Consider the following 23851-nt stretch of genomic DNA (forward strand, 5'->3'; position numbering starts at 1 on the left):
GGATTAAAACCATGATCTCTTGACTTGGTAAGAGTATTCTGCATCATTCAGAAACTCTGTCCATCACCACCCCCCTTTTTCCAAAATCGATTTTATCCACACTATGTGTGGGAGGGTATACTCAGATGTGAGTCCCTTGCTCATTGCACCATCAGGATTCAAGCAAGCCGGGCCGACGAAGGCTATGATGCCAGAAACCGGTCCCCGGAAGCTTGTCTCCTTCCCAGTATAAGAATTGGCTTGGTAGTTTGGTTTGCCCTGTTCCCATCATGCACTGGGACAGGAACAGACTAATTTTGCATATAGCCAGGTTCTGAGCTGGGATGGTGCAATGAGCTAAAAAACAGGTGATGGATTGAAACCATGATCTCTTGACTTGGTAAGAGTATTCTGCATCATTCAGAAACTCTGTCCATCACCACCCCCTTTTTCCAAAGACACAGATGAAGCACAATATTTTCATTCACACTAAAGCCTAACTCATATATAAGTTTGGAAAAGATCCACCTATGGAACCTACTGTAGGATTTTGGAGTCTAGTGTAACAAATAATAAAAACTTTTTATACATGGATGGCACAGCAAAATTATAATAAAGGCCAAAAACGCTGTTGAGAAAAATATTCCCAGCCAGGCAGCACTACGAATGAACATGACTTGGGGAAAAATAAAATGAGAAAAACACAAACGTTTCTAGAATTGATCCATGTAGTTGAGAGTGAGCAATGAACAGGAAACTACTGGCAATCTGGCGTTACAGTATTTGGGAGGGCACCAGGAAAGGGTGGAATTGCAGATGGTCCTGTATTCCAATCAGGAAGACATTAGGTACAGGCAATAGCACCCAATTGCATCATAGAAGAAAAAACAAGACCAAATTACATCATCCTTTTGGGATCCTGAATTTAATTCTTTAAAAAAACTGATTTCAGACCAAACAAATGGAAACTTGTGTTGAGGGTGAGAGCAATAGTATTATAAGTGCAACACCAATAAACAGGAGAATAGAGCAGGAACACCATGTGGGAATCCCAAGTGAGCAAAACGTGGAAAACAGCAAAGAAGAGACAATACTTGAAAGCAATAAGGAGGGGGAATCTTTCTACGATTCACATAATGATTTTATATATTATGGTTGAGAACATTTGGGTTTTAGGTCTTTAATTTTAGATGAAATGTCATAGATCCAAAACCACATTGCCCTGTATTGAGAGAGGGGAGCAAATTCTAGAGAGTGCATTGTAGGTGGAAGGGAGAGATGGGATATGCCATAAAGTATGCAGTTTTCTGGGAGAGTCTAAGTACATCACCATCTCTTACTGGGAAGTAGTTAAAAGGTGCAGAGAATTCCCATTTAAATGAACAACCGACTGCCATTTATCTGGAACCAATAGACAGTGGTTAGCATCATGCATTGATTACTAATTTACCGCTTTGTTTCCTTGAAAGTACCTTATGAAGGATGCTGAATACCGTACAGCGATACTGCTTTTGTGAATAGGCAAAGAAGATGGATTTGCAAAGGAACTGTGCTCAGACACCAACTCTCTCCCCAGCCAGCGTTTCGAATACATCACATCAAAAGTATGTCTCAGCTCTTCTGGCGCTGAGCCCGGGGAACCCAAAATTGTCTCTGTTCCAAATTCCGTCGTTGGCAAGGAGAGAGCGGGTGGCTGGCCAATGGGAGGGCTGAAGCAACATCACATTCACAAATATATTCGGAAAATAAGACTACAGGGATATTTTTAACTCGCAGTGCATCATTGTCCTCACCGGAGAGCTTTAGCCTCTATAAATGCTCAAACCGAAGAAGTATGCCCAGTTCAAAATAGACTACAAAATAAAAAATCAAACACTGCCGTCAATTCCTGGGGAACAGCACAGGCTCTCCATATATCGTTACATTGAGCTGCAATAAACACATGCCTCTGTGCCATGGTATTTATTTGAGAGCAAAAATAAGGTATTCAGAAAAGAATGCTGTCAATAGTGTTGAGGCGGCCATTTTATAGCCATGGGTTTTAAAACAGGTTTTACTGTATTGGCATTTTAATGGAGCGAGTTTCAATAATTTGACTGCTTTAACACAGTATACATGTTGCACAATGTACGAATTACATTACGTCTTAAAATATATTTATGAAAAGTGTCGCATATAGTAAAACATGGGGTCTTTCAGCCTCCTGGCTACAGTCCGAAGCAAAAGAAAATATAAAGTACTTGAAGGAAAGCGTTAAATGTGCCGCCAAAATTTCTGAAGCTAATATGTTTCTAGTATTGATAAGTTCAAATGTACCTAAAAATTAAAAAAAGCTCACTAGGATTCTCAGATATGCTTATATCTCTTTTATTTGCATGGTCAACATTTTTATTTTTATTCACTTGTATAAAAGCCATCTACTTCTTTGGAAGGTATGTATAAAACAAATTATTACTAATTTGTCAGTGCTACCATGTAGTATGATAGATCAATTATATAGTCAATGGAAAAATATTTTCAAAGTAGCATGACAGCAATTACAGAATTGTAATCTGAATACTTGAACATTTTCAATGTTCTGGTTTGCAAGGCAACTGGTAAAATATAACACAGTTAGAAAGTATAATGCAACCTTGATTCAGTGTCCTTGCCGTTACAGACAGCACTATACATAACTAAGAAGATTTCTCTGCTGCACTACGCTTAGAATGCACAGCTCCCGTGGTAGAACTAGCCACATTCCAAGTTGGCCACTAAACTCTGGAGACCTGAAGCAGCTTCTTTATTGGAGCTTAGTTCCAGTGTGGTGAGTGAGGTGGCTTGTCAGAGAGGAGCCTCCTGACTGAGAGGAGTGTAATACTCCGTTCAGAGGCCCGCATTTCTTGGGGAGTCCCATGGACCATTAAGAGGAGATGTAATTTCCCGAAGGTCTACCCAGAACCTGTATTTTTAGTCTTTGTGCATATTCAAGAAAAAATGTTTGTTAATAGTGAGTGGGCCCTGGTGGAATTTTGTGAGTAATGGGTTAGTTGGCTCCCCCGTGAGACTCTCGTCAATGTCCACCACAACTGTGGCACAAGATGTGAAGTGTTCAAGCAACAGAGGGCCCTAGACGAGGGTCGTACCTCGGCACTGATCTTATTAGATCTCAGTGCCGAGTTCGACACTGTGTCCCACCAGATCCTGCTGAAGCGGTTGGAGGAAGCGGGCATCGTGGACTCGGCCCCAGAGTGGTTTGCCTCTTTTCTTTCGGAGAGGACCTTCCAGGTAGCTGCCCCCCCTTTTGTTTCTAGAGTCCATACTACCAAACAGGGGGTGCTGCAGGGCTCAGCCTGGAATCCTACCCTCTTCAACCGCTAGCTATGGTGGCTAAGAGCAGAGGGCTCACAGCAGTATTTTATGCTGATGATACACTGTTGGTAGTCACACTCTCTGACGACTCCACTCGGGACGCTTGTAAGTTCTGGAGTGATCATGAGGCCATCGCGGAGTGGATGACTGCCAACTGTCTCCAGCTCAACGCTTGTAAGTTCCAGAGTGATCATGAGGCCATCGCTGAGTGGATGACTGCCAACTGTCTCCAGCTCAACGCCAGCAAGTCCGAGGTGCTGCTGGTAGGGAAAGAATCTGAGCTGTGGAGCGAGGACTGGTGACCTGCCACTTTGGGGCATGCACCTGCCCTCAAACAGGTGGTAAAAAACCTGGGCATCTGGGTCGGCTCCACCCTTAGCTTTCAGACACAAACCAAGAATGTGGTGGGGACCTGTTTTGGAATACTGCGGGGGATCAATCCGTTGTTGTTTTTTTTTCGACCCTCCATCAGGCAGGTCATTGTTAAGGCTTCGATTCTGTCGAGACTAGACTATGCCAGCTCACTCTATCTGGGGTCTAACAAGTCTGAAATCAGGTCCAGAATCCTACGGCCAGAACTCTCCTTGGCCTTCCTAGGACATACTCTGCATCTAGTGCTATTCGTCAGCTCCACTGGCTGCCTGTTGCCAAACATATAGAGTTCAATTCCCTTTGTATTTCGTTTAAAATCTTGAACTCTTCATCCCCAGCTATTGTGGCCAATCTGCTTGCACCATACACCCCCTCCCGCCAACTGCAGTCGATGGGGCAACATTTGGCGGCTATCCCTCGGGTGAAGAGGGTCCGTGCCGGGGGCTTTCCTTCCGAAGAATTATTTGGCATTTCGTAAAGCAATCAAAACGTTCCTCTTCCCTCCGTTGTACGCCTTTTCCCTGTTAGAGGCTGTGCAATTTTCTGCCATCAGCGACGGGACGCCCCTTTGCTGGGGCAGCTAAGCCCTCTACAAGACCACATAACATAACATAACATAGAGGAACACGGCAGGTGGGTCTGATCCTCTGCGGCCTCCACCCCGTGACAGCTGACATACCTGTGTGGTTGGTGAGAGCGAAGTGGGAACACTTATGGTCATCCCAATGCCACCTAAAGAGCAGAAAACACAAGAGTGACTTTTATTTAAGGCGGCTTCATTGACACAGATAGAGGCCCTGAATATGCAGACACAGACAAAGATGCAAGGTGTTACATTGTGCATTTAGGATAAAGTGTCCTGATTCAAAGGGACTACTCAGGGATTTTTAGTCTATATTGCAAAGATAGACCTGAAGAATGTATGATGTCAAGGACCATTGGAAATCTAACATAGAACATTGTATGAAAGAAAGTGAAAGCACAAAAACAATGCTACCATCAATTTGGCAATGTGCTGCGGCTGCAACTTGGATTCCCCAGAGATAAAGCACCTACATTTGAGGGGTTTAATTTAGGTACTTTCACATTGCTGCTACAAGTGGCTTGTTCTTGACGGAATGCATGAGGATTCTGTTGAAACTGTGCACTTGCCAACCAGAGGCCCCTCAGGACGAGAATCAACTCAGGTGCGACACTGGTGTGACAAAGTGACCCATGAGACAGGGAACATATCATGCATGAGGTCTGCATCTAAAAAAAAAAAACTACTCGATAGTGGGTGGGGTGGGTCCGAAGTACATAATTTCCCTGACCAGAATTGCTGTATTTTTATACGGATGCTAGAACTGCCCCTGTTGAAGAAAGAGAGGCTGTCTCTTGGTAAGGAAGACTCCCTTCGGTATACCGCATCTTTGAGACGGAAAGGAGCATGTTTTTTTATATCTCTTCTGCTGCCAAATAATACTATACCTCTGTCAGTAACTCTGATGCTGACGCGGCTCCTCCGCTAAGGCAGAGGAGTGTAGCCCCACTGCACTCGGAGCAGTGTAAAATGCAAAAATAAAATGTTGATAACAGAAGGTATTTCTGTTATCATTTTATTTTGGTATCAGCCAGGTTGGGCAGGGCAGGGCTGGGCTCCTGTGACGTCCGGGAAGACGAGTGGTTGATGCACTCCAGTGTGAGCATGACTACTTGGCCGGCTCTTTCGGGCTGACCAAGCAATCATGCGCACTTTTCATGTTACCCACCAGGCTGCATTACACAGCCTGGTGGGGAACATGTTCAGTCTCCCATTCCCCGTCTGAGCTCCGAACCACAGCACTCAGACCAATCACAATGCCGCATTACATTGTTGTAATTGGCTTAGGGGAGGGAGCATGTGGGCTTCCTGCTTCCCCACTGACAGACGACAAGGGACGGTGGCGGAAGCAAAGAGGTAAGTGTGTTTTGTGTTTATTTTGTATAACCCCCCCACCCCTCCACTCTGCCAGCTGCTACTGCTCTCATGGGTGTGCAACTGAATGGGCTGCTCTGGGGATCGGGTGCTCACAGAATAATTGTTGATTTTCGTTCCTCTTGCACTTTGGTTTTAGTCTGAAACTACTCCCCAATGGATGCTGAAGGGAATCTTGTTACAGAGACTTCATTTAGTATCTTTTGAGACGATCTATAGTCGAATGTTGTTTCCTTTTTTAGGACATTTTCCTGTGCTGCCTTCCCCCATCCTTGTGTATTCTGACAGATGTGCTATAATTTAAGCAAGACTGTTTTTGATTGACAAGAGATGTTCCATAAGTGATTATCTGATTTGGCCATATACCATGCCTGTGGTTTATACTAGTGCATGTTGTGAAAAGCAAACCTCAAGTGTGAAGAATGTACAGCCCTGAATGCTGTACAGTACCACTGCTGTGGTCAGCTAAGGATTCGTTAGGTATGAAGGAGGTTGGTGGGTGCATCATTAACCATGGCACAATTGTCATTCGCATAATGTGTGAACACTGGTACACAGCACTGGATATTGTAGACGTTAAGGCTGTATTACACCATACTGTATTTGACACCTCATTCACAAAATACTGCAAGTTAGTTTTTCTCACAGATGAAGTGCACGTCATTGAGTACATAGTACATTTCTCAGATGCTACATAAACAGAACCTGCCGTCTCAAAGATGACCACCAGGATTACCAATAGAGCAGATGAATACATGCTCTGAAAACTGGTTTCCAGAAGAACAAGTTACTTACCTTCAGTAATGCATTATCTAGTAGAGACAATATTTAGCTGCAGATTCTTTACCTTTGAACACCACAGGCGTGAGGCTGGATCTGGAAATGTTTGCATAAGTGGTACTCCTTGCGCACGCCGTCGGGTGGCTCCACTCGTCTCAGAGTTACATCGTCGGCATTGTTAGCATTAGTTATGACGTCACAGGCACCTATATAGGCGCTACCCAGGCATGTGGACGTCAGTACTTTTCACTTTTCCAGGCCAGAGTTCCAGAGCCATGAAGTGACTGACTTGATTGTGTGTAAGAATTACGGCCCTGAAAAGGGAGCAGCCCTAGCACTAACAAATAAGTCTGCAAAGCAGTGAGGCATGGTTGGGTCAGTAAGGAATCTGCAGCTAGATATTGTCTCTACATGATAATGCGTTACCGAAGGCATGTAACTTGTTCATCTTATAGAGACTTCTACCTTCATATTCCTTACCTTTGAATAGATTCCCAAGCCATCCTGGCGGTTAGCTGCAGACAGATTTCTCACACTAAGAAGTCCTGTAGGACCCAATGGGCAAAATGCCCCTCCCTATGGACCTGGTTGTCCAGGCAGTAGTGCTTGGCAAACATGTGCAAAAATGCCCACATTGCTGCCTGGCAGATGTACATGACTTGGACGCCCGAGCCAACGCTGTGGTTGCAGCGTTCCCCCTGGTGGAATGGGCTTGTAAACCCTCAGGGGGCTGATTTCGTAGCCAAGGCATAGCAAATCTTAATGCAGAGAACGACTCAGCTAGAAATGGTCAATTTCTGCACTGCCCGACCTTTTTTGAGCTCACATGTAACCCACAAAGAGTTGCTCGTACACCCGGTACTCTTTTGTGTGGTCAAGATAGAACGACAACGCTCCTCTTCCGTAGAAGGATGCGGGGGGAGTAAAAAAGGCAGGCAGCGTGACAGATTGACCCAGAAGGAATCGGGTCACCACCTTAGGCAAGAATGAAGCCTGGGTGCGTAGCATCACTTTATCTGCACAGACCATCATATATGGAGGATTCGGTGACTATGTCTGCAAATCACTCGCCCTCCGTGCCGATGTTATTGTCATCAGAAAGGCTGGTTTAATGGTAAGTAGCCAGAAGGAACAATTATGCAAAGGCAGGAAGAAGGTTGAAAGCTATCAACTGTTGCTGCTTAATCTTCACACATGGAGGTGGAGAGTTGACAGGTTTGGATGGAGAACCCTTCCCTGCTGCTGCGACAGAAGATTCTCCCGAAGGGGCAACCTGATCAGAGGATTGATGCTCATTTTCAGAAGCTCTGGATACCAACCTCTCCTTGCCCAGTCCGGAGCCACAAGAATGGCTTGGGCTCAGTCATTCTTGATCTTCTTGAGAATCCTGGGCAGAAGTTGTATGGCGGAAAGGTGTACAGTAGGCCTGAGCTCCACTCGCAACGAAAAGCGTCGCCGAGCGATAGCCACCTTGGATACTCCAGTGTGCAAAACTGCTGAAACTGCCCCTTCTATCAGGAGGCAAACAGATCTAACTAAGGCTCTCCCCACTGCTGAAAGAGACCTTGCGCCACGTCTGACTGGAGACGCCATTCGTGATCCGCCAGACATCGATCGCTGAGTTTGTCTGTCCTGGCATTCTGAGAACCTGACAGGATTTGAACCACCAGAGTTATGCCCTGCTGCTCCACCCATGTCCAGAGACACAGGGTCTCGTGACAAAGGGCCCATTACCCCCACCCCACCCTGTTTCTTGCAGTACCACATGGCGGTGGTGTTGTTCGTGAACACCTGCACTAACTTTCCCCTGGGAGAGGGAAGAAATGCTTTCAATGCCAACTGGATCGCCCAACGCTCCAACAAATTGATGTGAATCCCCAACTGCATCGAAGACCAGTGTCCAATGATCTCCTCCTCTCCGAAATGGCCGCCCCTCCCAGAAGTGACGAATCTGTCACTACTATGTGATCTGGTTGGGGAAGGGAGAAGGGTCTGCCTCTGACCCAATCGTGGTTTGTTAGCCACCACTGCAGGCCTTTCACGGTTCCCTCCGAGATCTGGACCATGTCGCAGAGATTCCCTTGATGCTGCTCCCAATGAAACTTCAGGTCCCACTGCAGAACCCGCATACACCATCTGGTGTGTTTTACCAACAGGATGCAAGAGGCCATGAGGCCCAGCAGCCTGAGATTCAGTCTCACTGAAATCCGGGATAGAGGCTGAAACAATGGTATTATAACCTGAATATCCGGGACTCGCTGCGCAGGAGAATAAGCCAGAAAATGCACTATTTCCAGAACAGCTCTGATGAAAGGGAGCGTCTGAGAAGGAATCAAGTGTGACTTTGGCTCATTTATAGATAACCCCAGCGAATGCAGGAGGTCCGCCTTAGTCTGATGGTGGGAGTAGACAGCCAGAGGTGAGTAAGACTCCAACAGCCTGTCGTCGAGGTAAGGGAAGACTGAAACCACTAACCTGTGCAGATGAGCTGCAGCCACTGCCATCACCTTCGTGAACACTCGAGTGGCGCTAGTAAGGCCAAACGTTAGCACGGTAAACTGAAAGTGCACGTGGCCAACCTTGAACCGTAGGTAACTTCTGTGGTCCAGCAGGATGGGGATGTGAAAATACGCATCCTGCAGGGCCAACACTACCAGCCAGTCTCCTTGGCCTAGGGCAGAAAAGAACTACGTCAACGTGAGCATCTTGAACCTCTCCTTTTTGAGGAAGAGATTGACGGTCTGAAAATCTGACATGGGCTGTAACCCTTTGTTCTTCTTCAGAATCATGAAGTAGCAGGAATAGCAACCACTGCCTAATTCTAAAACCGGGACCCTCTCTATAGCCTCCTTGGCCAGGAGAGCTGTAACTTCCTCTTGGGGTAAAGTTAGATGATCCTCTGCCAGCCATGCTTGAAGTGGCAGAATAGGAGGAGGAAAAGAAAGGAAAGGCAGAAAATTACCCTCCTGAATGATCTGCAACATCCAATTGTCCAATGTTTTGGACCTCCAGTGGAGGAGATGATGATGAATTCTCCCTCCAACTGGAGTAGCATGGTCTTGCAGAATCAGACGAGGAGTGATTGGAGGCAGCGGCTGCCAGGGACTGGGTGGCAGATGACTTCTGGTTTCCATTCCGAGGTCGGAATGAGTCGTGTCCACGTCCTTGCACAACTTGGGGAAGTCTGCACAGGATGGTGGTTGGTGGGGCTGAAAACCCCTTCCATTCCCATGAAAGGGGAGGAAACTAGACTGGCCATGGGGTGTTATTCAGAGGCCCACTGATCTGGCCGTAGCACGAGAGTCCTTGAAGCGCTCCGAGGCCAAGCCCATCTTCTCTTCAAAGAGACAAGATCCATCAAAGGGCCTATTGATCAAATTAGCCTGGACATCACCTGAGAAGCCAGATGTTCTTAGCCAGGCGTGGCTCCATTAGGCCACTGTTGATGAAACCGCTCTGCCTAGCGAGTCAGTCATGTCAAGGCCACACCTAATGGTGAATTTTGATGCATCTCTTCCATCCTGCACCACCTGGGAGAGTATACCCCAGGCCTCCTACGGGATCTGTGGCGGCACTTACGCAACCCTCTCCCAAAAGGAGTGGGAGAAACGGCCCAATAAGCAAGTGTATTCACCGATCGTAATGCCAGGCTGGCAGAAGAAAACATCTCCTTCACAAATGTTTCCAGCCTCTTGGATTCCCTGTCCAGGTTGGGCAGAAGGTAATGCGCCATGGGAAGTTGAAACCTGCACCACCAAGCTCTCTGGGATGGGGTACTGTTGAGGAACTTTGGGTCGCCCGGAGCCGGGCCATGTTGGCATGCAATTGTCCTGTTCACAGAAGCCCTTGTGCTAGGCTCGGACCACGTGCCTAGGAGGACATCAGTAAGTGCCTCAGTAAAGGGCAACGGGGTTCAGAGGTGGAAGCCCCAGGCTGAAGCACCTCAGTCAGAAGGTTAGTCCTGACATGCATGGAGTGCAACTTCAGTCCAATGACATCAGCTGCCCTCTTTACCCCCATTTTATAAGAACCACCCACCCCCTGTTACCACAGTTGGCGGAGGGAGCATGCCAGTATCTGGGGATGTGTCCAGTTCACTGGAATACCCAAGTTCCTCATACCAGTCCATCTGTTCCACTGATACATCTTGTTGTTCTAACAGGTCCACAGACCCCTCGCAGGCCTCTCCTGTGCCTGAAAAGTCCTGAAAATGACCAGGCGACAACATAAAACCTCTGGGTTCTACCAGTGCTGGAGTCGGGATCGAGCGACGCCGATCCAACTCTGAGTCATTGGGGATAAGGATGGGGCTGGCTCCACTGGTGAGCATCTGAGGCATCGACTTCGGGTCCGATGCCGGTGAAGGACACGTTGGCACGACCAGCGTCATCTGGATCGGATCCATGAGGTCCCACCGTGGCTGGAGCCATTGGCGTCAAATCCATTGGGCCCCCTTCCAACCACATAGGGCCCAAAGGCTCACCAGAGGGGTTGGACCGCTCAAATACGTGGCGCATGCCCTTGTAAAACTCTTTTATTTGAGCGGAGGTCCCTCCGGCTCTCGGAAATGGATGGAGGGACAGAGATGACCCTGGCCCCAGCTCCTCAGAACCGTGCCTAGAGTGTCAGTGTTCCTTATCTCGTTCCTCAAGAGACAAAAGTCGAGGCAAAGATAAAGTCTGCTTAGACTTCTCCTTTTTCTTGTGCCTCTTCCCCTGAGTGTCCAAAGACCTTCAGTAGGAGCAACAGGACTTGGGGCTACAGGAACGGTCCCTCGACCTCCTCTTCCTCGATTAGGACAGGTATCCCCACAGAGTCTCGCTGGCCAGTGTTGACTGCCGGGCTGCAAGGAGCTTCATAGCATGCTCCCACAAGCCCTTCGGAACCATGGCCCAACAGTCCAAGCACGATTTCGAGTCATGGTCGTACTCGATACACCAGTGTCATACGAGTGGAGGGCGGTTACCGACATGTCGTGGTGACAGGCACCACATGGTTTAAACACTGTCTTCCTAGAAGGCATCCCTCGACACAGCAAAAACGTTTTGGTCGACAAAAAGTAAAAAAGCATGTCAAACAGTGACAGAGGGGTAACTCTTCGCGGATCAGTGCTTAACTGGCACAAAAAGAAATGACATCCGCGCACCTGAGTCTCACCTATCTAGGTGACTGCGATGTCAATACAAACGCTAATGATGCCGACGATGTCTCGTGGAGCCGAATGTAGCCACCCGACGGCATGAGCAAGGGGTACTGCTAATGCAAAAGTTTCTGGATCCAGCTTTACGCCTGGGAAATTTAAAGGCAAAGAATCTGCAGCTAGAATCTCTATCAGATAGGATGAGCATAGGAACCTTGGAAAGGGCAAGAGCTGTGGCCGGCTGTCATAAGCATTAGAGCACAAACACTAGTTTGCTTAGCTGGTTAAGTGTGGCCATAAAGATAATAAATCACTTTATCGAATCTACTGTCCACACCCAACCACTCCACACACAGGGGCAGATTACGATGTAAATCGAAAGGCCTCGGACAGCAGGACATCCTTGGTTTCAAATCCGACAGCCATATTACGATGAAGGGTGTCGGATTTGAAATTGGCTGGTCAGACCGGCTGGCTTCCGACTGGCTCCCGACTGGCTCAAGGAGCCCGTCGGCCAGTTGGAGGCCAATCACAATCCCCTATGTAAGTCATTTATGCCGTGGGGATTATGATGTTGTTTTCCAACAGGCTTTTCATGATGGGGTTTCCGACATGAAAAGCCTGTCGGAAAGTGACTTTGGGGGCCCCTAGCAGGGCCCCCTTGCCACAGCGGCCTCCGGTTGGAGTCCTTGGGGGTAGGTGCACCCCATCAGGTGCCTGCCACGCGGCACAGGAATTTGCAAAACCACCCATTTGTCTATGTCAGCTTGTACTATGGCCAGTTAACGGCCGCAGCACAAGCTCTCATAGAGAAATGGCAGTATGCAACTGCACCATGTGTGGTTGCATCCTAATAATGTGGTCAGGATTGCCCTCCCGATTCTGCAACAGTGTTGGGCGGACGCAAGTCCGCCCAACATCGTAATGAGGGGCATAGTGTATATTGGTATGTGAATAGGGTGTAATCATATTTATCACAAACTGGATCTAAAGTCAGGTAAGTAGAAAATTCAAACATTAGTTTACAACTGCAATTAAATAATGCCACTATCTAAAGCAATGTAAATGTAAATGAATTCACCACTCAAAGGTGGTCGCTTTATTTACGAAGCGTCCAGGTTCTATCCGTGAGAAATGAAGAGCATTATCGGAAACCCAAGGGGCAGAGACTCCTAAGAGGTAAATTAGCACATCAGCAACGGCGATGACAACTAATAATCACATTTATTTATAGTTCAGGACGTTACATTTTATATACAAACAGGCACTTCTTTCCTACTTTAAAACTTTGTCTGAGCTGTCAATCCAACATCTATTTATTTACCTTCCATAGACGCAGGTATATATATATATGCATGAATGAGTAGTTTTTGTCAAAGGGGGAAGCTCGCCGAAAGGCAGCAGAGTGCCAATGGTGTGTGGTCTGCTGGAGTGAAATATTTTTTGCATATTATTAGCATAAAAACAATATTCTAGATACAGTCATCCGCATCCCCGTAAGTAAGAGTGGTTTAAAATGAGCAGGTAAACAAGGTAACGAGCAGTTGAAATACGCTTATAGATAGGTTAGTTAAAATGTATGCCATATATCAATGTCGCAGCCGACCCATTAACATAGCAACTGAAACCACAGTGAAGGTGACCTAATGCTAGCTGACACTTGACAAGGGCCAGGCCTGATCCAGGGAAGTAACTGACTTACAGACCTCACATGTTCTGAGATAAATCGCGCCAAAATGAATCAACAGGTCATCGTGAAAGCCGCTGTCATCACTTAGTGTCACATTGACAAGAGAGCTGGCCCCTAGGAACAGCACCCAATATAACTTTGAACTCGATCATTATCAAACAAAAGGCCATAAAGGTACAGTCCTGATCGAACCTCAACTCATTCAGAAGTGCCCTAAAGAATAACTGTAATGCTCTCAAGCTGAAAATAGATCAATTGGACTAGGACCTAATGTTCCTAACCCAGAAAATGCAACAATTGAACTGAGTTATTGTATGAATGAAGGTACTTGTTCAACACTAATTTCAACAAACCATCTCAAAGCCATTGCAACCAAGACAGGAGGTGACTACAAGCAGGAATATTATGCAGATTTGGTAAAAAGTAGAGTTGCAATGCAGTACACGAATTGGCCTTCATTTTGTGAGGCCACTGGAGTACTAATGTGTCTCAACCCAAAATGTGGATTTGCAGGAGGACGTAAAACTCACTATCAAATTAATATTAATTGTGTGGTAGAGGCAAGCATGGTGATGCTTGTGTTGTAAGTGCAGGTGTGGTTCCGAACATGCTATTAATTCCATTTCCTATTACAATTTGTTTAAATCCACAATAACAGTGCAGTACATATTTTCTACCATACTGGTATAGACCAAGCAATTATTTGAGTTCAGATAAGAGCACTGTGAAGGTATGCAACACGTTCAGAGAGGATGCAGGATCTCCATCGATGGAGGCAAAAAAGTAGTGTCTGCTTTAACTGCCAGGTGTCTATCTCGAGTTGTTTGAGTGACTCGGGACTCCAAGGATCTCCACTCTCCATTCTCTGGCTCATTCGAAACCTCATTCTACTACTATGATCTCCAAAATAACCCTTTCTAGACTCTTCCCTCCTCTATCCCTCCTTGGATCACCCCAAACCTCATTTTAATACAATTATTTTCCAAACAACCCTTCTAAATTCTTCCCTCACGTATCCATCCTTTGACTCATCTCAAAACTTATTCTGCTACTATGATCTCCATAATCCTTTTCTAGAGATTCTTCCCTCCTCCATCTCTCCTTATAATCATTCCAAACCTCATCTTACTGCTATGATCTTCCAATAAACACTTTATGGACTCTTCCCTCTTCTATCCTCTCATTATCCTTTTCAATCCAACTAACAGACGCATGTCCATCACGCAAAATAACAAAAATTTCACTATTCTAATCCACCACTGATCCTTTTTGGGTTCTGGAGTAGCATGCCTCTCGCCGAAAAGCACTTTGACACCTTGTCAGGGGTAGTAAGCGCTATATAAATCCAATTACAATACAATACAATTGCTGTAGCATTGAACAACACGCAGGAAAGGGGGCCTGCAAGGAACAGCAAACCTCTGTCCCTGTGTGTACATTTCCAGGATGAAAACATTATTTTTAAAGTCAGCCAGTGTCTCTTAAAGGGATAGGAGGTAATTAAAAAAAAAAAACCACTTTCATCCAGGAAAGAATTAGGAATTCAGCTAACACAAAGAGATGATGGACGAGCGCTGAAACTTTTCAGACACTCACCCTCAGTCACTGATCTGGGTTGAATCCATCATCGTTCTTTAGCTCACTTCGCCACCCAATGCAGACACAGCTATACGCAAATCATTTTGACCCTGTGCCTCATGGAAACAGTCCAGCCCGAACTACCAAGTCATGTCTTCCCTGGACCGGAAACAAGCATCCTGGAACCGGTTTCGGGCTAACAGCCCTCATCAGCCTGGCTAGCTTGATTCCAGTGGCAAAGTGAGCAAGGGACCCACTTCTGATCATAGCCTACCAACTTAGGCCGAACAAAGCGAACACAAGGAGATGATGGACGGAGTGCTGAAACTCTTCAGACACTCACCCCCAGTCACAGATCTGGGTTGAATCGATCATCATTATTTAGCTCACTTCGCCTTACCAGTTCAGACACATCTATATCTTTTTCTGTCTTTAAGTGGCTTGCTGCCGCTCAATGTAAGTGCAATAAAGACAAGTCGGAGATTCTCTTTTACGGTAATTTCCCTTCCAGTTTCAGAGACACGCTCTGGTCTCTAGGGTTCCCTTTACCAACAACTAAAGGGAATTCTGTCAAAATCCTTCTCTAATCAGGTTAAGAAGCTTGTAGGCAATTGCTTTGGACTTCTTAAAAACATAAGGAAATTTCTTCCTCTTCACACTAGGCCCGCTAAAGAAACAGTCATCCGTGCTCTGATCCTTTCTCGACTGGACTATGCCAATGTTGGCATCCCGGGATATTTACTGAATAAGCTTCAGGTTGTGCAAAATGCTGCAGCTAGGCATCTCCTTGAAATGCCCACTAGGAGTAGTGTGCGACATCACCTGCGCTCATTACATTTGGCCTCCCGTGGCTGAATGGATTAAGTTCAAATCCCTAGTCTTTGCTCACTGCCCCCTTTATTGCAGAGGCCCCGCCTATCTGCAGAAGCGGTTCTCCTTCTATGTCCCATTGAGACAACTGCGCTCATCAGCACATCTTCTAGCACAAGTTCCCTGCTTCATTTGTCACAGGCTGGGTGGTAGCTCGCTTGCCGTGAAAGCTGCTCAGGCATGGAATGCCCTTTCTTTTGTGCTTCGCAAAACCCAAGACACCTTGGCCTTTAAGAAAAACTAAAAATCTATGTTTTTGTCTAGTGTTAATCTGCTTACTGCTCCTGGTACGCGTCGGGACACTCTTCGGAGTAGCTGTGCGCGTTATAAAATTAAATAACATAACATAACTGCAAATCAGTCTTGACCCTGTGTCTCATGGGAACAGTCCAACCAGAACTGCCAAGCCAAGTCTTCTCTGGACCGGAAACAAGCATCCTGGGATCGGTTGCGGGCTAACAGCCCTCATCAGCCAGGCTAGCTTGTATCCCGTGGCAAAGTGAACAAGGGACCCACTTCTGGGCATACCCTGCCAACTTAGGGCAAACAAAGCAGACACAAGGAGATAATGGACGAAGCGGTGAAACTTTTCAGACACTCACCCCCAGTCACAGATCTGGGTTGAAGCCACCATCGTTCTTTAGCTCACTTCGCCACCCCAGTTCAGACACAGCTATATATAAATCAGTCTTGACCCTGTGCCTCATGGGCATGGGAATGTTTCCCCACCCAAAAGTGATCATGCATCCACATTTCCTAGGGGAACAACCCCCACTTCTGGGTAATGGTTAAATCAATAGGTCAAGATTGTTCCAGGGGTAAGCCCTCCTCCTCGTCAAAGTTTTCCATCATGCAGAGTCTCCCCCCCATCATAGCAGTCCACTTCCTCATTCTTCGTTCAGTGAAAAATCTTCCTCTGGGAGTGGGTAGGCCTATCAATGGGGAGGACAAGCAGGGGCATAACGTTTGTGCTGCCTATTTCTTGTAACTGCTGCTTTCCAGCAGCATGATGCTATAGCAAACAGTGCAGGCCAACATGCAAAATTCAACTTTACTTCCAACAGCATTGTAATTATGACACCCTGTCGATGGGAATCCCCTAGGACCCCAAATTCAACCCTATTGTGGCCTGACAGCCAACAGGCCAGCCAAACAGTATTTCTCAAAGTCTGGGACTCCCAAGCCACCACCGGGAAAATTATTTTTGCAGCTAAAGTTACACTGACCAACATGTCTGCCTCCAAGCTCTCCCACTGGATTCATATGCATACCATCCAGCAAGAGCTTGGTGGTGTGGGCATAACTGCCCCAGTCCCACGTCTTACACCCCTCAGTGCAGATTCCAACAATTACATTTACCGCTGCAAGGACCAGCAAGGTTCGTTCCAATCGGTGCAGGCAGAGGCACTGAGGTGGTACCCATCACATTCCACACCTCCATCTCGAGGACCAGTGCCAATGCCTTGGTGCACTCAACTCCCCACACACCAGCCTCTTAAGTGCCGCCAATGCGCCATACTGGGTCAGCATGTCTACACCAGAAACCACCAGTGAACTACAAGATACCTCCATGCCCTGACTACCATGGCACAGAAAGCCCCAGAAAGACCGCCATTTGGCTAACACTCCCCATAGACTCCAAGAGGAAGCCTCCATGTACCATTGGTAAGCTACGCTGTTCCTAGATTGGAGCCTCTGCTTGTTCTTATTTTTTATTCGTTCAAAAACAGCTTGTTGCACTAGAAAGGGAATGGTGAGCCCAACTTCTTACTGAATATCTTTACAACATTAACATTATTTTTTGTAATTGGACATAATGCCGTCGTTTTTGCCATTTCTCAGCACTGTAAATCACGTGCCACTATTACTAACATTAATAGCACTAAATTTAGTTACACTGAGAAGCATGTAAGGCTAAATTGGCCTGCTGTGGTTTCGAAATCCTGGCCAATGAATCACACCAAGCATCAGGCACAAGCTCTTAACTCACTGGTCCAAATGTTTCTCCAGTTCATCACATAAGGCCTTTACGGTCTCCATAAGGACTCATGTCGTCATAGTATCCCATGTATCTTAATCGAAAAAATGTGTTAAATGGGAATTGAGGATACAGTGTGTGTAAAATAAACCGTTAGGTAGGATGCTTTTCAGAAAAAAAACACCAATGAGCTATACTGAAACTTTTACTCAGCGAATATGATTTGAGTAATGTAATGTAATGTATTGCTCTGTTTCGCTGTGATGTGTTGCTGACTTTTCGCATCGAGTTAGTCTCTATACAGTGTTATGGAGTGATTTGTTTTTTAAAGCACCTTAATTTTGTAGTGTTCTGATTGTAGGGCTGACTCCCATTGAAATGTAAATGTTTTTCAATTACTTTCCTTTTTTAAATGAATCATACTAACTTCAGTAAATACATAAGTATGGATATGTCGTTTCCACATAAAAATTATTTCCATATTTGGTGCTGCACATGTGAATGGGTAATATTGTATTTTTTCATGAATGTGTATGGCTTACGTTTTGAACCCATTACTCCAAATATGTTTAAGTACATTTGTTGATTCAACTGCATATTAGCTGGTGCAAATATAGACTTAGGGGCCGATCACAATGTCAGTGGGACCGACACCAACGTCCTGTCCATATCAGTCCCACTGATACAACCGCGGTCAGACCACCACATTATGATGTGGTTTGTCGGACCACATTGCTCCAAGAACTGACCGACAGCTTCCGACGGGCTGAAGGAGCCAGTCAGGTGGTTGGTTGGATCGCATTCCCCACAATGAAGGCGTGCCTTCTCAGGCACCGCTGTGGGGATTATGATCTACCCTTCCTCCAACTATATCACAATTTGGCAGGTGGGACCGCCAACTACTTGTCGTCCGGTCTCGTTCCCGCTACGATGGCTGTCGGGCGCTCGTCTGACTGCCATCATAATCAGCCCCCCAATGTCCCAACTTTGCATTCCATGTGGCCACTTTAAATTCCATCTGATGAATGTACAGTAGTTAAAGTAAATGTGCAATAGGTTGCCTGAATGCACATTTTTAGAGCAAACATATATATGTTTTTGACAAGTATGAATGTTTTCAGGATAGTTAACGATGTGCAGTTCAAACCAACTTTTGTTAACACCGCGCATTGCATTACCTTCAAATGATTTCAGACAATGCATTCATGGCAGCTTTGAGAGCACTCTCCATGACACTTTACAAAGACTCACCCAGTAGGACTTTCCTAGTTCTCTGGAAGCACAATTGATAAATAACAGCTGCATTTGTGACACACATCAGTGGCCCACTTTGGATCTAGAAGCTTGCCAATTTGATTAGAATTCGATGCTGACAGTTTTGAACGGTTTCACTTTTAATGTTTCTTCAAGAAGCCCATTTCAAAACTGTGGTCAACTCATGAATTCAGAAATGCGTTTAAGCTATGATTGAGTAATTTGCCGGGAGCTACATGAACTTTGGTGGACTTTGGTCCAGAATGTAAAAGGTTACAGGCACAGCATGATCTCTGAATTTCCTAAAAAAAGTACATCCTGGTACAAGCAACTGATCTAGCCCGTTTATCTTGACCAAAATGGATACATGATCAATGAAAATTAATTAAAGGGCATTAAATATATGAGGTGTATAATCATTGCACCGGAAAGTTTTTAAATGAAACTATTCTCCCAGTTTGTTATTGTTTTTAGGAGTGATGCTGAAACTGAAGTGGCCTACAGTCAATCCGAACTTCAGCTTTAGAGTCCAGCTCGAACTTTAAACCCACTCCCTATCTGCTCTCTTCCTTTGAGATTGTGACTAAGCATGTGAGCAATTTTTCCTGTGAAATTTCATAAAATGTCAATACACTTTCAGAAATTATGCTTTTAGAACGAAATGTGGTTTTACTATGTCTCACATGACTTTTTTGAAGTCAACATGCACTCAGGTAGGCATAAAATTGATAGGAGTAAAGAATGTCTGTTGGCGAGAAATTTTCTGAACAAACATGTCTCACATGCAAAACGTATGTGAAATTGTGTAATTCAAAATTTCAAGTAATTTCTGCATACTACGAAAATCAAGAATTATGCAAATGTTATCAGCGTAAATAAAATTTCTCCTAGACCTAATTGTAATGTGTAGTTCAACGAGCACTCAACTGCTTGCAAAAATTAATCTTCTTGTATTGCTTTTTTATCTAACATAGGCAGTGCTTAATTTGTTAAAGAATAGTACCGGCGTCCAAAGTTGTGCTCAGAAGCCCCCAGCCGCCACTATCGAATGTCTGGGGTGCCGAATACCAATTCTGCCTAATCTTGATTCCACCTCATGCTTCTTTCATTCACCACCAGACACTCCTTGCATCTCTATCTCATTCTTGCAGGTTCTTTTTCATCCCTGCTTTTTCAATTTGTGGCTGTTTGTCTTTCCTCTTCAGCCTTCTTTCCCTCTTTTGAGTTTCACTCTTCCTTGCTCTGGGTCAAAGTCTGATAAGGAAAAAGATGTGCTGGTCCCCAGAAATGAGAAATGGTGGGCCCCACCTGAAACAAGTGGCTCAAATTAAGCACTGTATTTAGGGCTATGAATTAAGTTATACTAGTACCCATCCTTTCCTGCGTTGGATATGTGTTTCCTTAATCAAACTCTCCTCTCCACATTTAACCTATTCACCATTTTGTCCACCCATCCCTGATCCATCTTTAATCCATTTAGTAAAGTGGTACGCCACATTCAACACAATGCTCCAGATGAAGCCACCAAGTGAGATATACGTGATGACACAATTTCCATTTTCCCACTGGCTTTACATTCCTAGGTGCATGCCAACATTCCCTTGCTCAAAGTACAGTTTTCTCATATTGTGCCCCCAAAGTTAAGTCGTGAAATATAAGAATTTCAGACATCCTGCCATCCCTCCTTACCGGCGTTCTTTAAATCCTCACCTCTTAACCTGTCCAGACCTCTGTGTACATTGTTTGCAAGTGGCTTCTTTGAATTAAGGTGAACACTTCAGGAAACACTGTTACGGGTTTTATAAATTATAACTTTTATAATGGGGTATGTCCCTGTCCTTCCCCCAGGCAAGAGTGAAAGTTATGGGCAACTGATGAATAAAATAACGTACTGGTTCTCCCAGAACATTATAGATGGAGCCAACGTATCTAATAACATAATTATGGCACGTAGGGTCAACTGGATTGGGAGCTCCAGCAAACAAGGGACAGGGGACTGTATTATCATCAACTTTGACAACCCCTATACCACAGGCCGATTTTTTTTCGAGGGGTTTTAGCCCCCGCCCCATCAACTGGCTCTGAAATCAGATTACTACCCCTGGGGTTCTTTTACCGGCCGTCAACTTACAGGGACTCGGGAGAGTTGTTCACGGAGAACACTATCAGGGGGATGCTTATACAAAATTGGGATTTATGCGTCATTCTACTCCCTTGATGAAACCACAGTTATTTATGAATAGGCAATGGGACACTGGGTTCAGAGTGCCATTAAACAATAGATTTGAAACATTGTCAGGCATGGAGGACTGTGATTGACTGCGGGAATCAGAATTTTCGGGGGGGGGGTAGGTCATATTATCGCAAGAAGCAGGAGTTGCTGGGGCTGAGTATCCAAGGGGGAGTCTGAATAACTTTGTCTCCCTGAATATAGCGGGCTTGACTGCTAAGCTAAGGGGCCCCAGATGGATAGCTTATGCGAAGCAATTCTGGATAATCTGCCTACAGGAAACTTGGTCGGTGGAATGTGACCTTTTCCTGGAAGGCTATAAGGCTTACTTTGTTCCAGCTAAATCTTCGATGAGGGGGAGACCAAGGTGGGGGGGGGGGTCTGGTTATTTACATCTCTGTAGCTGTTGCGTGCAAAGTGCATGTAGTGCCCTCCTCACATTTAGGCATCCTAGCATTAGTGGTACGCAAGGGGGCTTACAGTTGGGGACTTGTTAATTTTTATAATTCTATTTCCTCCTCCACTGATTTTAGTAATATAATGGCCGTGAGTGAATCCATAAACCACTCCCTGAGCCATAGCCTACACAACCTTATTGTTGCCGGTGATTTTAATATACATACATGCGGCAACCCGCTAATGTCCTGTATTTCTGAGTCGGGCTGTCCCCGACTGCATGGATTTCACTTTGAGCATACAGTTGAAGGGGAGCGGTTAAATGACTTGATCAATGATCTAGATTTGACATCCACCATGGTTACAACGGACCCCTGCATTAATTTCACGGTGCCCACATTCAAGGGACATGAGAATGGGTCTTTTATTGATTTTTATTTTAATATCATCCTCAATGCAATCCTTTGTAGGTACATTCTCAATTATTGACAATTTACACAATAGTGGCTGGGTTATTCTTGCGCAGCACCAAGCAGCATAGTATTCTCCAAGTAAGTGGCTCAAGGGAACAAGGGAAAAACGGCCACTTACGTCCCCAAAGCTTCTCTGCAGGCAGAGAGTATAATGAAAAGGTAAATAGTCCCCGAGCACAAGCAAACACTTTCCAGTAATCAGAAGAAAAGATAAAATCAGATCAAATTCTTTCTTTTGTAAAGTTCATAAACCAGTTCTTTTTATTTTCTTTATCTTTTCTTTGTTCTTTATACATCAAGTGTTCTTCCCCATATCCTCAATCTTCATAATCCAACAAGATGTAGCCAACAGAACAGAAACCAATGCCAACACGTGTTTCGTCACAGGCAACAATAACCCAATGACTTCTTCAGGGCAAATATATTAATATGCAGATATACAATAGTCAATTCCAAGAAGCAAGTCGTTCTCACATAAGTAGTATAAACTCTATATGTTTTCACAAATCGTAATTACGTTTTGGAACCCGATAGATGGCACAGGGAGTACTCTCCCAGAGATTTTGAATTTACTATTTCTCCTGGACAACATTAGATTTGTGAAAACATATAGAGTTTATACTACTTATGTGAGAACCACTTGCTTCTTGGAATTGACTATTGTATATCTGCAGATTAATATCTTTGCCCTGAAGAAGTCATCTTTTCTTCTGATTACTGGAAAGTGTTTGCTTGTGCTCGGGGACTATTTACCTTTTCTCAATTATTGAGAGTGAGTTCAGCGACCATAACCCTTTATCATTCTACCTGACCGGTCCTTTGGTGGATAAAATAGGGGAAGCCCCTAAATTGGGCTTACTCCGCCCAACTGACGGAAAGCGTAGATTGAGATGGTCGCAAGTGACCCCAGAACTAATTTTTAAAAATATTAAAACAGTTTGTGCAGACGAAATAGCCCATTGTACACAGGGTAGGCATTCACCTAAAAAGGTTCTAGGAGCCTTCAAGGCTATTACTGAAAAGGTGACTGGGCTGCTATCTGTCCCAGTTAAGAATCAAACATGTGTGGGCCCTAGATGGTTCGACTGCCACTGCTCTAAAGCAGCAAGGAGGCTGAGGGAAGTCCTGTCCACTAAACCCAGAATACAAGCCAATGTTACCGCGTGTCGTAGGGAGTGTGCTAAATAAACCACTATTTGATCAGGGGGGGGCGGCCTTGAATGTTATATATTTAAGGAGGAATGGGAATCCCACTATGAGCTAATGTTCAACTGCCTCCCCGAGCAGAACGATAAGATACCATCTGGCCCTAAGGTAGCGGAAATAAGATTTGGGAGCGGTGAAATACTGGAAGGTATTTCCGGTTTAACCACTGGCAAAGGTCCCGGCACTGACGGGATCCCTCCAGATCTTTTTAAGTCTGACCCCTCCTTCTGGGCGCTAATACTGGAGTCTGTCTTTAATGCTGCAGTACAACATGGCTGCCCTCAGTCGTGGGCAACCTCCACCATAGTCCCCGTCTTTGAAAAAGGTGACAAAAGTAGTCCCCATTGTCATAGACCCATATCGCTTTTAGACTCTGTGGTGAAAGTGGTGGAGAGGGTCCACCTGCAGAGACTTTCATCATGGGCAGAGGACAATAAGATTCTGTCCGATGTCCAGTATGGGTTTTGTAGGGGACGATCTACCATTGCCCAGTGCCTTAAACTTTTTTTGATACTGAGCAAGTACACTGTGGCTCGCCAGGGGACCATTCACCTTGCCTTCATGGACTTGTCCTCAGCTTTTGACTGTGTTAACAGG

General features: G+C 45.4%; 1 protein-coding gene across 6 annotated transcripts in view; it reads right to left on the reverse strand.

The window, feature by feature from the left end:
- Positions 1–23851, reverse strand: part of FOXN3 (forkhead box N3) — an 884367-nt gene that overhangs the window by 389764 nt on the left and 470752 nt on the right. Inside the window, exon 3 of one of the 6 annotated variants that reach the window (XM_078660027.1) lies at positions 4382–4434. The exons of the other annotated variants lie outside the window; for them this stretch is intronic. The gene's annotated coding sequence lies outside the window, so the exon portion shown is untranslated. The remainder of the gene's footprint in view (positions 1–4381; positions 4435–23851) is intronic. 6 annotated transcript variants of the gene reach the window in all.

Source organism: Lissotriton helveticus, chromosome 9 (assembly GCF_964261635.1).
Source record: "Lissotriton helveticus chromosome 9, aLisHel1.1, whole genome shotgun sequence".
NCBI classification, from domain to species: Eukaryota; Metazoa; Chordata; class Amphibia; order Caudata; family Salamandridae; genus Lissotriton; species Lissotriton helveticus.